Source organism: Polypterus senegalus, chromosome 3, assembly GCF_016835505.1.
Source record: "Polypterus senegalus isolate Bchr_013 chromosome 3, ASM1683550v1, whole genome shotgun sequence".
NCBI classification, from domain to species: Eukaryota; Metazoa; Chordata; class Cladistia; order Polypteriformes; family Polypteridae; genus Polypterus; species Polypterus senegalus.
In genome coordinates this window covers 160,654,706-160,667,595 of record NC_053156.1, presented here as the reverse complement: position 1 = coordinate 160,667,595, position 12,890 = coordinate 160,654,706, and positions in this window count along the sequence as shown.

Below are 12,890 nucleotides of genomic sequence, written 5' to 3'. Positions count from 1 at the left end.
TTTTTATCCCCTCGAGTGCCTGTCCAAAGTCGTACAATGTCAGCCCGAATCTGTACCGCTAAAGACGGAGTTTCATGCACTAAATAAGCTATAGATGAGAATAAGCAAGCACCATCTCCCCTGATATTTACTACGCGGTGAGGCATTTGTACTCCATCAACATTAATTATTTCCAGAGACATAATTTTTTCTATTTTTCCAGCACGTCGCATACAAAAGCAAGGGAATGATGAGAGCACCAGAACTCTACTCACGTCACTTCGTACCTCAAGCCGCAAGTAGTAAGTCTGTAATAAGCAGAATACCACTACGCTTTGCACTCATGGGACAGAAGGACAATCCCAAACGCTTTTCTATAGTAGATTATTGTACTGTACATTTAATTGCACACAACCACACACCTATGAAGGCACGACCTCAGTAGGAGAGTCTTCAGAGGTGGTGCAGTATCTTCAGCAGGTGCGTTGTTGTCTTCTTCCGCTAAAGAAGTACTAGGAGTAGGCAGTGGGTGTCTGGGTGCGCAGCTGAAGAACATCTTGATAGGCAGTTGCTGGCGCTGTCTTTTCACATGCGTGAGGAGGCTTTTGTAGGGTATTGCCATCTTTAATCATATACAAGAGTTTCACCTTCTTCTGGATAGTAAGCATCTTCCTCCGGCGCTTAGTTTCATTCTCAGAAGGCTTAGAAAAAGCAGCACGTTTAGGAGCCATCGTAGGGCTTAGATAAAAATTCTCAGAAAGCGCATGCGTAGTGACGTAAGCGTGTATGAGAAAAAAATCGCGATAGAGTGAAGCCGCGAAAGTCGAAGCGTGATATAGCGAGGGATTACTGTACTTACAAAAGGTTACATTGACAATCGTGTTACGTTATTTTTAAAATCTTTCCTTTTCTTAGCACAATCACAGCTGAGAAGTTTCGATGCACGTGCTCCATAACGCGTTAAAAAATAATGCATTTAATCACACTTTGCATTACAAGCAAAGGGGAACTTTTGTCAATGCATGATTTCCTGGTACACCGATTACATTGATCAGCGTATCCCAATTCATTTTACCTTCGCACCACCTTGGTTTGAGAAGAAGTATGAAAAAATATGAGGTTAACACAGAAAAACAGATCACCAATTCAAGCTTTATGAATAATCGATTCACCATCATTAATTGTTTTGGTAAAGCCATACTCAGTGTAATCCTCCTTCCATTTTATAATTTTTCCGCCACTAGCCATGATTAAATGAACGGTAAAAAAGTAAGAGCGAAGCGATGGTGACTTATTTAGGCAGGCATATATATGACAGCAACACTCATGACAATGTCAATCATGTTACATTATTATTAAAATGTTTCCTTTTCTTTTTCATTACTTCTTTAACACACTACTTCTCCGCTGCGAGGCGCGGGTATTTTGCTATATATATATATATATATATATATATATATATATGAATGACCTCTAAAGAGCGCTGAGACTTTTGATATCGTCAACGTGTCTGCAAAAACTGGGGTCTCCTGCCCAGCAAAAGTTGAGCAGCCAGCGCGCGCGCATAGCTGTGCCGGCCTTTGAGACACTAACTGCGCTTCTGCCTTAAGTCAAAATGAGCACTTTTAATTTTTTTCATCCTCCCTCTGAGCTATAGCCAAGATAAGTGCAAAGATGGGACCCCTTTTCTACACCGCAGCAAACTAATATTAAGGCAATTCGCACTTTCTTTTGCACGTATACGATTATGAGGTCATCAGCTCGGATTATGAAGACACGCACACGAGTGGAGGACTGACAGTGCCATCACAGCCGATTAATGGCGGGGACGTCTCACTGGTCTACACAAGACCCACCGCGACTGTCCCCAAAAGGTGTTCATATCGTCAGCGAACACATCTCTCTATACTATATAAAAGAAAAAGGCAACTTTCCTTTCTTTACACCTTTTTTCCTTTTATCCCAAGCCTTTCTCTCTTAACACTGCAGAGGACACAAAACTAATTTTTGTTAATTGCTGGTAATGCCGGTAAGGCACATTACCAGAGGCAGAAATTTGAACGTTCACATTGAAAATGTAGCGACTTTCAAAAGGGATCTATTACCGAGAGATTATACATATACATTTTAGCTGCTGTTAGTTCTACTTACCTGTTGTGTTACACCGTCTTTAAAATGTAGTTTACCCGCAACCACTCCAGTAGTGCTCAATGTACCTGTACTTCTTAAAACGTTAATGTTTTACTGTTTAATAACTTATAGACTATATTTTATTATTTTTCCCTTGCACTCAGTGACCAAAGCTATACACACACATATAGACACATACATATATATACACATATATACTCAGCAAAAAAAGAAACGTCCTCTGACTTTCAACTGTTTTTACTTTCAGTAAACTTAATGTGTAAATATTTGTATGAACACTAAAAGAGTCAACACCATAAGACATAAACTAAAAATGTTTCACAATGTGTCCCTGAATGAAAGGAGGCTCAAAATCAAAAGTACCAGTCAGTATCTGGTGTGCTTGAAGTACTGCAGTGCATCTCCTCCTCATGGACTGGACCACATTTGTCAGTTCTTGCTGTGAGATGTTACCCCACTCTTCCACCAAGGTACCTGCAAGTTCCTGGACATTTCTGGGGAATGGCCCTAGCCCTCACCCTGCGATCCAACAGGTCTCAGACGTGCTCAATGGGATTGAGATCCGGGCTCTTCCACTGCGAGGATGATCAGCTGTCCTTCCTGTCTCCCTGTAGCGCTGTCTTAGGCGTCTCACAGTGCGGACATGGCAATTTATTGCCCTAGCCACATCAGCAGTCCTCATGCCTCCCCGCAGCATGCCTAATGCACGTTCACGCAGATGAGCAGGGACCCTGGGCATCTTTCTTTGGGTGTTTTTCACAGTCGGTAGACAAGTCTCTTTAGTGTCCTGCGTTTTTAGAACTGTGACCTTAAATGCCTACTTTCTGTAAGCTGTTAAGGTCTTAATGACCATTCCACAGGTGCATGTTAATTAATTGATTATGGTTAATTGAACATGCATGGAAAACATTGTTTAAACCCTTTACAATGAAGATCTGTAAAGTTATTTGGATTTTTAAAACATTATTGTTGAAATACACAGTCCTGAAAAAGGGACGTTTCTTTTTTTGCTGAGTATATATACCTGTGTGTATGTTTGTATGTATGTGTATATATATATATATATATATATACACACACACACCTATCTACATTATATATATATATAATTTGTGTGTGTGTATGTATGTATGTGTGTGTATATATGATGTAGATAGGTATGTATATATATATATATATATATATATATGTGTATATGTAGATATGTATATATGTATATAGATATGAAGATATGTATGTGTATATATATATATATATAGATATAGATATATATATGTAGACTCAAACCCATTATGACAGCAGCAATACAAGCTGTGAGAAAACAGTAAAAAGGAGGCGTGTCAGACGTCGTGGTACATTTTCTGATGCAGCTAGACGAAAACAACTTTGTGACGCTGCCGCCAAATACACAAAACAATTACTTTGACAATCATGTTACATTATTTTCAAAATGTTTCCTTTTGTTTCTCTTTCCTTCTTTAACAGACTACTTCTCCGCTGCCAAGTGCGGGTATTTTGTTATATATATATATATATAGAGAGAGAGAGAGATATGAGAACAACACTCATATCAATGACAAAACAATTACATTAACAATCATGTTACGTTATTTTAAAAATTTTTCCTTTTCTTTTTCATACCTTCTTTAACACACTACTTCTCTGTGGCGAAGTGCGGGTATTCTGCTAGTTAAAAATAAAAAAACTGAGAAATCACATATACGTAAGTATTCACAGCCTGTGCTCAATACTTTGTCGATGCACCTTTGGCAGCAATTACAGCCTCAAGTCTTTTTGAATATGATGCCACAAGCTTGGCACACCTATCCTTGGCCAGTTTTGCCCATTCCTCTTTGCAGCACCTCTCAAGCTCCATCAGGTTAGATGGGAAGCGTCAGTGCACAGCCATTTTAAGATCTCTCCAGAGATGTTTAATTGGATTCAAGTCTGGGCTCTGGCTGGGCCACTAAAGGACATTCACAGTTGTCCTGAAGCCACTCCTTTGATATCTTGGCTGTGTGCTTAGGGTCGTTGTCCTGCTGAAAGGTGAACCGTCGCCCCAGTCTGAGGTCAAAAGCGCTCTGGAGCAGATTTTCATCCAGGATGTCTCTGTAAATGCTGCAGTCATCTTTCCCTTTACCCTGACTAGTCTCCCAGTTCCTGCAGCTGAAAAACATCCCCAGAGCATGATGCTACCACCACCATGCTTCACTGTAGGGATGGTATTGGCCTGGTGATGAGTGGTGCCTGGCTTCCTCCAAATGTGACGCCTGGCATTCACACTAAAGAGTTCAATCTTTGTCTCATCAGACCAGAAAATTTTGTTTCTCATGGTCTGAGAGTCCTTCAGGTGCCTTTTGGCAAACTCCAGGCAGGCTGCCATGTGCCTTTTACTAAGGAGTGGCTTCCGTCTGACCACTCTACCATACAGGCCTGATTGGCGGATTGCTGCAGAGATGGTTATCCTTCTGGAAGGTTCTCCTCTCTCCAGAGAGGACCTCTGGAGCTCTGACAGAGTGACCATCGGGTTCTTGGTCACCTCCCTTACTAAGGCCCTTCTCCCCCAATCGCTCAGTTTAGATGGCCGGCCAGCTCTAGGAAGAGTCCTTGTGTTTTCGAACTTCTTCCACTTACGGATGATGGAGGCCACTGTTCTCATTGGGACCTTCAAAGCAGCAGAAATTTTTCTGTAACCTTCCCCAGATTTGTGCCTCGAGACAATCCTGTCTTGGAGGTCTACAAACAATTCCTTTGACTTCATGCTTGGTTTATGCTCTGACATGAACTGTCAACTGTGGGACCTTATATAGACAGGTGTTTGCCTTTCCAAATCATGTCCAATCAACTGAAACCATTTAAGCTGCAGAAACATCTCAGGGATGATCAGGGGAAACAGGATGCACCTGAGCTCAATTTTGAGCTTCATGGCAAAGGCTGTGAATACTAATGTACATGTGCTTTCTCAATTTTTTGATTTTTAATAAATTTGCAAAAATCTCAAGTAAACTTTTTTCACGTTGTCAATATAGGGTGTTGTGTATAGAATTCTGAGGAAAAAAATGAATTTAATCAATTTTGGAATAAGGCTGTAACATAACAAAATGTGGGAAAAGTGATGCACTGTGAATACTTTCTGGATGCACTGTAGAATGGAACAAAATATCAAGGGATTTGATCAGAATACATAGTGAAGCCTGCCAAGACTTTTAACAGTTTGCAATCATGTACCCAGTATTTTCTGAAGTGGAGACTCGATACTTGAAGATTTTATTTTTGCTTGAGTTGCAAATATACTGTACAACACAATCGATTTAAACTGATAAACATGCTTACTTCTCATTTCTTGAATCACTCAGCCTATTTTTATCTTATTTGGTACTAAGAGCAGAGTCTTTTTGCCTCCTTCAATTTTAATGTTGCAACACCTTAAAAGCCTTTACAACTTCAGCAACCACACTGTTAACCCTGCAAGATGGCCAAGACCTTACTCTACAATTATCACCTCCTGTACCACTGAGCCTTAGTCAGTGTGCATTTCCCTTTAATGAATGTGCCCTAAGACCTTACTGCAGATGTTATGCCTTTTTTCAGGCCAAAGGGAGAGAGCATAATAATAATAATTAATAATTTATTAAAATCGGTTTATTGGGAATAGCAATTAAATACTTGATAATTTAATTAAGGCAAGATTGGAATCATTAAACTTAATAAAACAATTATTAATATTGTTACAAAACAATTATAGTTCTCCAAGATAAATTTTGAATAAACAATAATTATTCAGAAAAAATTAAACCCTTAAACAAATTACTTCAACAAAGAATACTCTCAATAGTTAATTGCAGTTAAATAAACTACAGCTATGTCTCAAAAAACAATCATCAAAAAAAAATTCTAACTAGAAAACAAAGATACAAAAGGCTGCTATAAAACAGGGAACACCTTAAATGAACGAACGATCCAAAGAAAGAATATTCTCAGTTATTAAATAACCTCAAGCTTTACCTTTAAATAGAGATACAAAAAGATTGAAAACTTCAGAGAAAAATGTCCAAAATAGGGAGAGCAAAATTCAATGTCACAACAGTTAGAGTGGAGCATGCAAATGGCTAAATAAGAATTAAGAATTTATGAAGAATAATTAAATAATATAAGAAGTAAATTGACACAATTTCATTAATGAAAAGAAGAGGCCAATTTTCAAAAAGGAAATAAAAATCAAATAAACAACAGTTAAGAAATCTAAAACCAGAATCTGTCAGTTTTCAAATACATTGATACGTGTATGAGCTGGTACAGGGGACTGAAAAGCTGTTACTTGATCATCTATTGTTACACCTTAAGGTAACCTAAATGGACATTGGTAATTATTATAGGTTTATAGAATTATAGGGTCATTACTGTGACCAACAAGGACCTCTTTGAAGAAAACAGCTTAATGCTAGTAGTTTTAACTTCTCAAATTTCCAGGTGGCAGAGGTTAAAGCACAATCGATTGTAATCATATGTGGAAGACAAGTAGTGGTCGATTGATTGGGTGTACTTTTGTAATGGGGAAAATCAAAAATTATCGTCAAGAAAACTTGATTGTAATTAGTGTGGAGGCTGGTCCAGACACAGACAGCCGGACATGTTCATTTCACCCACAAACACGTTTATTTACAATAATATCAGTCACAAAGTGCACCACAAAACCCCCAAAGTCCCCAAAGTCCTGGCCACACAATGTCTTACTTCCTTTAGGCCACCTCCTTGCCTCCTTACATCCAGCTCAGTCTTCTCCACTCCTGACTCTCGTGCTGAATGAAGGGAGGCGGCCCCTTTTATTATCACGCGGATGTGCTCCAGGTGGGTTCCGGCAATCTTCCACGGACACACGCCTATGTGGCAGAAGTGCCGGCTGCAACCCCAGAAGCACTCCGGGTGTCCCTGCTCCTCTTCCCCCCAGCCCTTCCTTGTGTGGTGGAATTGCTGAGGTCCAGGGCTCCAAAGACATGGGGCGCCCCCTGGCGGCGACAACGGGTCCCTACAGGTTGGAGCTTCAAAGCTCTGTACCTGTGGCCCCCAAAGGAACCAGGGTGGTCGCCCCCAGATGGTCTGGGGAAGGCGCAAGCCCTCCTCCGGTCGTCCCGGCCGGGTTGCCACCCCAGCCACCTCTGACACTAGTTATTCTTTAGCAAACACAGTGCTTCATTTCTTTTCCACAAAGAATCTTTCTTTTATTTTTTAAATTTAAACGTTATAGGCTAATACAAAGGTAATAATTCAATTCAGTAATTTCCAAGAATCTGCCATAAGTAATCAAATGTTCCCCTCAAAATTCTGAATTATTAAACTGCTATTCTGCACCAAGCCAGTCTTGGCCCCTCTCTTGTGTCCATTGGTTTCTATGTACAAAACTTACAGTGCTGATTTCACTCAAAGCATCTTTTAGCACTTGTCATCGTGAGCTAATGAATTTGCAAATGTTCTGCACTGTAAACCATTTGAAGTCAGTAGTTACCAGTTAGCTTTTAGCAAGTATTCTTGGTTGACTATTAAGTGGCATCTATGAATTAACTTTTATTAATTTTAGAAATTCTGGAAAGATATAAGTAAAGTCATATCAGATTTGTAACACAAAATTATTATGATCAAAGGAAAAAAACATTTTTCTTGCACTCTGAATGTAGAGTTAGCATGGCATGGTTTAAGTATGGACTCAAACAGAGCCAGTATAGACTTTTCAATTTATTTTTACAAATGCAACTTTACCCTAGTATTGCTCCACGAATGCCCCTCCCCCAACTTTAGGATTCGGGGCAGTCACCCTATGAACTTAACACTTACGTCGTATATAAATAACATGGCTTTTGATGCATTATCAGTTGATGCAGCCCAACAGCTAAACAGTGTCCATAGACGTTGTGATGGATGGCTGGCGGTTCAATCCGGCCAGGACGTCCTTGAATGAGAAGAATGGAGGAAGACAGCCTTTTCAAGGCACTGCCTCCCCCGGGACGCTAGGTGGCAGCTCCCCTGGACGACAACGGTTCTCAGGATTCCCTCAGGACATCCTGGCACATTGAGTCCTTTTCCTCAGCCCTGTTGCATGTCGTGGGTGCCGCCAGGGGGAGCTCACAAAGTGCCTGGGGACTCCTACTGTTACTACAACCTGGAAGTACTTCAGAGTCACAAGGACGGAACCCCGCAGTACTTCTGGGCTACTTGAGGGCTGAAGAAAAATAAGAGTCTTCATCTGACCAGAAGTGCCATTAAATCGCATGGACAGAAGGACAGAAGCACTTCCGGGTCAAGGACTATTTAAAGGACTATTTGAGTCCCAGCAAGCTGAGCCGGACTTGGGAGGTTGGATGACAAAGCTGCTGGGAGCGGAGGATTATTGTGATTATTAATTATTGTATTTCTATTGGAGAATTGTGGAGTGTGTGGTGCTTTGTGCACTTTATTTGAAGAAATTATTAAAGAATTTTTCTAGGTACTTTTAAGTGTGTACTGGACGTCTGTCTGGTGGGTAAACATCCAGTAACATGAATAATTTTATCAATATAGTGGGAAAAAAGATTGTAATACAAAAAATTTTTAAATCTCAAATGTGGTATAAAATGACTAGACATCAGGACAATTATCATAACTGCAAACTCAAAACCCTGAAACATGCTGATTTATCTTCTTTGGCTAGTGATTCCAAGACTGGAATATCAACTATATATATTCTACTCACCTCCATATAAAGATTCCAAATCACATCTAGTTGGGAAATTCTTAGGATAGGGAAAACAGTTGCTGAGGTGATAATCTTAAACATGTCTGAAACATTTTAGACCTAAATAATCGCAAAGACATAAGTTACGACAACCTCTTTGAATCTTGGGCTGGTATGATAAGGCCTTTCAACTCTAGAAAAGGTCTAAGGCCGAAACACTTACATTAGATCTTACATTAGATCAGGGGTCTCAAACTCGCGGCCCGCGGGCCATTTGCGGCCCTTGGTACAATATTTTGTGGCCTGCACCAACGCCAGCCTTCGCAAAAGCAATGAATGGATCGCGATTTTTATTGCGATTCAAGGGATAATGCAAGGGGCGGCGGGCGGGAGCTGCTGATTGCGGAAATGACGTTATGCCATCATAACAGTTATTATGGGAAGATGTTCTGTGTGCACAATTAGCTGCTAAGCCAATTAGAATTAGAATAGACACAAGGGAGAGAAGTTTAGTACAGAATTAGATTTTGTCATACCTTCATCATGACTTCATCAAAGCCTGCAGTGAAGAGAAAGATTGATGACGAGCACAGACAATTTCAGGAAAAGTGGGAGACGCAGTATTTCTTTGTTGAGCACAGGGGCATCCCCACATGTCTTATTTGCACAGAGAAAGTTGCAGTGCACAAGGAATACAACTTGAAACGCCATTATTCCGCTAAACATGCTGAGGAATGTGCAAAATATCAAGGGGATGAGAGAGCCAAGCGGGTTGCCAGTCTTAAAGCATGTCTAATGAGGCAACAAGATTTCTTCAAGAAAGCAACCAAAGAGAATGTTGCATTAGTCCAAGCTAGTTACATGGTTAGTGAGATGATTGCTAAGGCAGGGAAACCATTTACAGAAGGAGAGTTTGTTAAAAAATGCATGTTACAGGCTGCAAGTATTATCTGTCCGGAAAAGAAAGGTCAGTTTAGCAAAATCAGCCTTTCTGCCAACACTGTGGCAGAGCGCATTTCTGACATGTCAAGTGACATTTATTATCAACTGTGTGAGAAAGCCAAATGTTTTGATGCATACTCAGTTGCTCTTGACGAGAGCACAGACATAACAGACACTGCTCAGCTCACAATTTATGTCCGTGGTGTTGATTGCAATTTTGAATTGACGGAGGAGCTGCTCACAATAATTCCAATGCATGGCCAGACCACCGCTAATGAGATATTTCATCATCTGTGTGATGCCATTGAGAATGCAGGTTTGCCATGGAAGAGGTTTGTTGGAATAATAACCGACGGAGCGCCATCGGGAGGAAAAATGGACTGGTGGCACTTGTTGAAAAAAAACTTGAACAGGAGGGTGTAGAGGAGGCCATTGCTCTTCACTGCATTATCCATCAGCAGGCCCTTTGCAGCAAATGCCTGCCGTGTGACAATGTGATGTCTGTTGTTGTGAAATGCGTCAACCAAATCAGATCCAGGGGCTTAACGCACAGGAGGTTCCGTGCTTTTTAGAGGAAATGGGGTCAGAATATGGAGATGTGCTCTATTTCACCGAAGTACGTTGGCTCAGCAGGGGAAATGTCCTGAAAAGATTTTTTGAGTTGAGAGAAGAAGTGAAAGCCTTCATGGAGAAGGATGGGAAGGCTGTTTCTGAGTTGAGTGATCACAAATGGCTCATGGACTTAGTGTTTCTTGTTGACATCACACAAAAGCTGAATGTACTAAACAAGATGTTACAAGGCCAGGGGCAGCTCGTCAGCTGCCTATGACAACGTGAGAGCATTCTCCACAAAACTTGTGTTATGGAAATCCCAGCTCTCTCAGACAAACCTTTGTCATTTCCCAGCATGCAAGGAACTTGTGGATGCAGGCATACCATTCAGTGGTGAGAAATATGTTGATGCTATTTTTAAGCTAGAGAAGGAATTTGATCACAGATTTGCAGACTTCAAAACGCACAGAGCCACTTTCCAAATTTTTGTGGACCCCTTTTCCTTTGATGTGCAAGATGCCCCTCCTGTGCTTCAAATGGAGCTCATTGACCATTATTCTCCACCTTGAACTTCAATAAGTCAAAGTACAGGTCTAGACTTAATGATGATCATCTTCAAGCCATACTGAGGGTCTCAACTGCTTCCTCTCTAAAGCCAAATGTGGTTCAGATTTGTGAGAAGAAGCGCTGTCAAGTCCCTGGCAGCAAGGAGTAGGCAAAAGATGCCATGTTCAGAAGAACTTTTCATGATCTTCACTCAATGTTCTACTCATGTTCAGGACACTTCATGTTCAGAAGAAATAATTTAAACTGTTAATAATGACATTTGAGGACTTTTTTTTGTGAAATCCCTTATGCGGCCCAGCCTCATCCTGACTTTGCCTCCTGCGGCCCCCAGGTAAATTGAGTTTGAGCCCCCTGCATTAGATGGTCGTCAATAGCACCCAATTCCTGGGTGTCCACCTGACAGAGAACCTTACCTGGTCCTACAACACCAGCTCTTTAGCCAAGAAAGCCCAGCAGAGGCTCTACTTACTGCGAAGGCTGAGAAAAGCTCATCTTCCACCAGCTATTCTAACAACATTCTACAGAGGAACCATAGAGAGCATCCTGACCAAATGCATCACTGTCTGGTTTGGAAATTGCACGGTCAGGGATCGTAAAGCCCTACAACAGATAGTGAAGACAGCTGAGAAGATCATCTGTGTCTCTCTTCCTTCCATCATGGACATTTATACCAAACGCTGCATCCGCAAAGCCACCAGCATTGTGAATGACCCAACACACCCTGCACACTCACTGTTTACACTTCTGCCATTGGGAAAAAGGTACCGAAGCATTCGGGCCCTTACCACCAGTAACAGTTTTTTCCCCAAGCAGTCAGATTCCTGAACACTCATGGACCGATCTGATATATGTGTTCTGTTCTGCAGTATTGCACATGGTTGCACATGTTTGCACATTTGACTCACATGCACCTTGTTATATATGCACCTTGTTATATATTATGTGTTTTTATGTTATGTGTCGTACCACCATGATCCTGGAGGAATGTTGTTTTGTTTCACTGTATGCTGCACTACTGCATATGGATGACATAACAATAAATACTCTTGAATCTTGAATTTTAAAATGACCAAAGGCCTAAAAGGTCCAAAAATGCTATGGCCTGAAGAGACAGGAGAACCATCAAAATTATTGGCTCAAATAGCAAACTATAAATATTACTCTATTACATTACAAATAAGGAAAAAATACAAAAGTAACAAAATAACATTTTCAAAATAATTAAAATGGCATTACATATAAAGGAATCAAAACTAAATAGAAAACTATTAAAAAGAAAAGCTAAAATTATACAAAAGAACAATAAGGTACAAATGTAAAAATCTACAAATCCAGAATAAAGAAATAGAAAAATAAGCCAGACCAGACCCAAAAGATCTAAATGAAAATGATCAAAGACAAAAACAAATTACAAAAAGGGAACCCAACAACAAAGTGTAACTAATGCCTCACTAAAAATGTGAGGAAATCAGGTGGAATATCCAAGGCTAACGGAGTAAGTAAAAGGGACCAAGACAAAATTACAAACAATCTAAAAAATTTGACTTAAGAATAAACCAGGAAGAGGGAGAAAAGAGCAAACGTCTCAAAAAATGAAAAATATTTTAAAAAAAGAAACTTAACTTTATGGTGATGTAAAGTAATTTGAAATATTGTTATAAAACACCACATTCAAAGTGGAAATAAGCTGAGGGAGCAAAAGTTTATGTTAGGTTATCTAAGTAGTCTGTGATGAGAAAAAAAAACACTTTATGCTACCCTCAAAAAAACTGTGACCAGCTGCTGGTGAGTGATATCATCTGCTGACAAAAAGAGAACAAAAAAGGCATACCAGGAGGTACCATTTCTGAGAAGAAATAACTACATTTGAAAACTTGTTCTCTGGTCTCTTCTGTGTTCCAATTTGAATTCATCTTACTAATGATATCTAGAAATGTATTTTTTAAATTGAATTTCTGCTTGTTTCACTATGAAAAGCAATATGCAGCATCTA